This window comes from Manis javanica, chromosome 5 (assembly GCF_040802235.1).
Source record: "Manis javanica isolate MJ-LG chromosome 5, MJ_LKY, whole genome shotgun sequence".
Taxonomy (NCBI): domain Eukaryota; kingdom Metazoa; phylum Chordata; class Mammalia; order Pholidota; family Manidae; genus Manis; species Manis javanica.
Genome location: NC_133160.1, coordinates 68,233,073 through 68,239,022, shown reverse-complemented (window position 1 = coordinate 68,239,022; position 5,950 = coordinate 68,233,073).

Genomic DNA, 5,950 nt, shown 5'->3' with positions numbered 1-5,950 from the left:
AACAGTCAGAACCATGCTTCACAGAAAGAAGGCTAATGACCAATGACCATGTACCCTCTCAACAACCTCCTCCGGTCTTGCTGTCCTGAGCTGCTCCTCACGCCAATCCAGCCACTATACCCTCAAAGAGTTACCATTTGAACATGTGAACTTAAGTGGAAGATCTTCAAATGTTCTCAATTTCTCACCGAAAAAAAATCCGAAGTCTTCAACCTGCTGTACAGACCCTGAGCTGGTATGACTCTCCCCTGTTGGGGTTAATCCCCTAAGTTGCTGCCCTTCTCCTTTTACCTTAGGGCTCTACCAAGTCTAAACGATCCTGCTCTCCAACCTCTGCTCCTTGACTCAGTGTTCTTACTGTCCGAAAGGCCTGCACACCACAGATACACTTCAGTTACCGGTTTTTATAACACCTTCCCCAAAGACGCCTTCTCGAATGCCTTTCACACACAAAAACCTTCCTTCCTCTGCATCACATAGCATTTATAAATATTATGCATTTATAAAACCTATTGTATGATGTCTTACATGGTTGGTTAAATGTGGTTCTGTCTTCTCCATTGCATACCAATCCAAAACACAGAACTGTGTATATTAACCATATCTATAAGTTCTTTGAAGACTTCCTCCCATCACCTTCACACCCAAGGCTAGCACAGAGCTTTGCACATAGTTTTAAAAATATTTGCTCCTTAGTTGATTTATTGTTGCCTAGCAGCTTCTGACTAGTTTCTATAAAATAAAAAATTAGTTTAGAATGCTTAAAAACAAGGAATATTTTGATTCATTAAAAAAGCATGCCTGTAAAGAATATGCCTGACAAACTTTTCTACTTTCATTTGATTCCCTATAAAGTAAAGAGTTTTCCCCCAAAATATAGAAGAACTGATTGCTGAGAACACACTGTGCTGATGTACTTACATACCATTTCTCTTCAGTTTCTGTTTATTTCAAAACAAAAATTGTGACAAAAAAAATGTGTCCACATACAATGCCAAAAAAAATGAAATAAAAGGGAATGTTTTCATCAGTTCAGGCTGCTATAACTAAGAGCCACAGACTGGGTGGCTTATAAATGACAGAAATTCATTTCTCACAATTCTAGAGATTAGAAGTCTGAGATCAAGGTGCCAGCATGGTTAAATTTTGGAGATCCCTCTTACAGGTTGCAGACTGCCAACTTCTCTTTGCATACTCACGTGACAGAGAGCAGAGGGAGAAGCAAATTCTTTGGTGACTTTTAGAAAGGCACTACCCCCATTCAGGTGGGCTCCATCTTCATGATCTCATCTAATCCTAATTACCTCCCAAAGGTTTTACCCCCTAATCCCATGACATTGGAGGGTAGGACTTCAGCATATGCATTTTGGTGGGACATAAACATCCAGTCCACAGCAGAGAATAAATTGAAAATTATGTCCACCCTTGCTTTTCTCCCCATTCCTCCTTCCTAGAGGCAACCTTACCAGTTTGTGTATCTTTACTTACATGGATTTTTCCCCACCCCGTATGAACTGATCATGGTGTTCTGTTTTAAAACTGGAACATTTACTTGATTTGGAAGAAATGTTGATTCCCCTCAATTCTTGTAATTATGAGTAAATTCCTAAAATCCTTCAAATACTATCTGCAAAAAAACTAAGTTCTCAGAGTTATGCTCTATATCTTTGTTTCTGCTGTCTATGCCCACACATGTTCAGTTAGAGGATATCTGTCCCCTTATGGAATCTCTATGCAAACAAAATAATAAAAAATGAAATTATCTTTTGAATATCTACAATTTAACCAGTATAGCTTATATCAGGCCATCTCTACATGTTATATCACTTAATCATCACAGCAAAGATATTTTTGCCTCTAATCCACAGACATAGATGCAGATTTAGGTTTAAGATAGAAAGCCTGGTCAGTAACTCTTCTGCAACTCAACACAGGTTTATTAGACTCCAATGTCAAGTAGAATATCGAATTTTTTATGAGATTATATGACTCTATTATTTGAATTTATTTCCCTTCTAATTCTTTCCTATTCCTTTTGTAGCTAATCAATATTAACTTATATCATTTATATATATGAAATATATGTATCACTCATATATATTTCATATATATAAATGACTAATAGTATAGGATTATTGGAAAAATAAATTTTACATAATCCAAGGGGTATTTCTAAATAGTTTGCATAGCAAAAAACCTAAATATGTTCTGAATGAAGTTATCCTTAATATCTCACTCCTTCATTTCAAAATCTCAAGAGATAAATAAGGAAGTCTCCTGAAAATTCAGATGCAATAAATTTTCCTAAGTTTTAGAACTGTGAGCTTCTTACAATAGTAGCACGGAAGCTGACTCCTGATGAGTAACCTAACCAAAACTTGATAAAGGCAATAAACATACTCAGAAAATAAAGACTGTGATGCAATGCAGTTGAGCTTTATAGTTGTCTGAGTCATTGTTGCAGGGTCTTTTTTGAGCTCTTGCTCGTTTCTTATAATTTTTCTGTTATTACGGTGAGATATATTTTAAGGTTTTTTTTTTTCTGATTTGAAACCTAACAGTCATAACTAAATGAGTCACAACAAACCTAATATTGAAGCCTTCTTTCTTTTTTCTTGAATGTGGCCATAAACAATTCTATGCTGATTTAAAACATTCAAAGAAACTAAAAGAAAGATAGTATACTGGAAAATGTATTCAGTTCAATCTTAGAATGGGACTCAGATTAAGCCCTTCTTTTTTCCTTTTTCCTTTAGTATGCTCATTAATTATATAAACAGATTAAATTAGAATGTGACACAGAGTAAGTCACTGTATGTATTATTATTACTATTATTTGGGGTCTTTACCTCTTTATCTATAGAGGTCATTGAGCCACCTGAGCAGTCTCCAAGGTCATTTTGAGGACTAATATTCCCATCTAGTTGTCTTGAGAACTGATGTGTGTAGTGTGCAGCCTGAGACTGTTGGAAAGAGGAGGGTTTCGCTCAGGGAGCATATGGAACTCCCTGGAGGGCAGTCTTCTCAGCTTTACTGCTTCCTTGGGTTCTCAAACTGTGGCGCTAACTGAGTCCTCTGTGTTGGCTGGTTTCTAATTAAAATAAGACCTCTGATTATCAGAGGAAATGAAGAATACAGAGTTTGGCCATGGAAAGCATTTCACATTTCCCTTGGACATTTGGGATTTTTGAATTATCACTCAAAAATATGTGGTACCTCCCTTCGGGTGATTTGATGACACCATCCATTTTAAACAATATCCTTCTCCTCCTTTCATAAAACTGGAGTGCAGTTTAGGACATTGTTTTATCTGAAAGACAGCTATGACTACCAGGATTAGGTCTGCTTTGTTATGGAATTTAGATGAAAGGTTTTAAATATTTAAATTCAGATACAATGGAGGTCTTCCTATAATCACCACATCTGGTTAACAATCAACTAAGAAATATTGATGGCAAAATATATAAAGTCTGTTACTATTGTAATAGTTTATTCTTCTGAATACTTTGCACAGGAGCAAATCTGGAGCAGAAACCAGACATTAGTTTGAAAGACTACAAAGAGATTTGACCTTGGTTCTCTGCACTGGCAAAACAGGTCATCTAGTTGCATGATCATTCAGGAGAAACTAGAACATCCACAGGAGACATCACTTCCTTGATAATGAGATGATTTGCAACACATTAAATTCTAACACTGAAAATCTGCCATAGGCATGGAGTCTTGCCACATATTTTATGTTATCTTTTATCCATTGTCTGAATGTTCTGCCAAACATTTTTTCAGTATCATTAAATTGATAAATGGTCTTCAAGATACTATGCACAGTCATTCTGTAAACTCTGCTTAAAAACCCTTTCCCAGAATGGATAGCTATGAAAAGTGTTGGAATGCTAAATTGTAAGGTTTGATCAAAAAAGAGTTGTATACATTTAAAGGTATAAATTTTACCTGCTAAAGACAATTTAGTTTTACCTTTTCATTTGGATTTCTTAGTTGTCTTTGCTGAGAGATACATATACTAAAGCTGTACAAACATAATAAACTCAAGTTAGATGGAGGTTTAATGAAATTATGCTTTAAATCTAATAACTGACGGTCCTTCACAGAGTTACCATGACAAACTACAGAAGTTAGAAAGTTATGTTTCTCTGTTGTTTTTTACTCTGGTCTCTGCAGTGCAGTTTGATTTTTATTGATAGGGTGTTGACATCATTTCCTTTCCAAATGGCCATTGTTTAACTCTGGTGAAGAGAGTCAGGAAGAGGGCAATATATTTATTTATATAAAAGGCTCTAGTCAGGAAAAATGTTTTCTTGGGTACATTTTTTCCCTCATTGTCGAATGTGAGGTTCTTATAAAAAGATGTTTTACATCTCACACAAAAGCATGGTAGCTTTCTTTGTTATTCATGAGGTTTTTACTTCCACATAACTCTGGATAGACTTTTTTTTAAAATTTTGGATATTACTTTTTATTCTCTCATTAATTACATTAGGTTCACCTGAAATTTTTAAAAAAATGAAGAGAAACAAACACCAAATCAAATACACTCATGTTTAGTGAAGATTGGGCTGTCCTCTATAATTAAACAGCCTATTCTTGGTGCAAATCCAGCTAAAATGAAAGGATTAAACTCTGAGTTGATCAAAAGATTGGAGGAGGCTTGAGGTTTCAGTCCAACTCACAGGCTGAGTTAGAAAGCAGTGAAGATGGAATAATGATGAGAAAGTATATGATGCCCTGAAGTACACTTTAATCCCTTTTGCTTCTCATTGCCATGGTCTCTTTTTCAGAAGTGGGGTTCAGAAAATAAGGGCAGAATACAATCTTTTGGATCAGACTAAAGATTATTTTTCTCTATATCTTTAATGATAGTGTAGCGTGAGAATTTTCTTTGGTCATTAGTGAATCTAAGTTTAATTCTTTCACTTAGTAATAACAATAAACTTTTATTGATGCCTACTAGATTTCAATCACTCGACTAAATACTTGCATCAGTCATTTAATCTTCACAACAAACTGAGAGTTTTGTTTAGTTATCAATCTATATCACAGGGGAAGGAACACTCAGGCTGGTCTAAACTCATGCAGCCAGTAAGTCGTGGAGCTGGGGGTTAAACCCAAGCAGCCAGACTTCAGAGCCTGCACCCTAAAACAGTTATACTGACCATTTAATGTGAGGAGCTCTTCACCAAGCATAGTTGTTCTCAATGAACATTTATTTTAAATATGTTTAACAGAACTTGATATATAAATACATACACTCTCATGCCCACTATCACCTCTACCTTTAAGAAAGCAAAATATTTATCACTAGGGTTCCAGGCACCGTGCTAAGTCTTAGGGACATAGAGGTGAATCATATAGAAAATTTTCTCTCTTCCTTCTCAAAGTCTGGTGATGGAGGGGACTACTCTATATATTTATTGGATTGTATAGTTTTAAAAACAACTAGGATTCATCTAAGATATAAATTGGAAAAAGTTCAAGAATAATCCTTAAATAACTACATGTAGCCAACATGAAAGTCTTGTTTTTTGTGATAAGCATATGTGACATCTATACATGATTGCATATCAATAAATTATTGGTGTTGTTCCATAAAGAAAATGCCTGTTATAATATCTGACAGGATAAGTTTAATCCCTATAGCATCTTAATGAACCTTTCCTTTAGCTCATAGTCTCAGTGACACACAGGTCTTGACAAAGTTGCCTTATTTTGTGAAAAGCATTGTAATAGAATGGAAAAAAACAAACAAATATACAAACAAGGATCAGAAGGTAGTAGTCCTATCCCACTTCTGATCTCACAAGCGCTGGGACTTTAGGCTGTGTCCTCATCTGTCAAAATACAGATACGTGCCTCCTGTCTTGTGGGGTAGGTAGTTTTAAGGATTGAGATGTAAGTAAAGCATTTTACAGTGTGATCGGCTAGAACAGTGTCC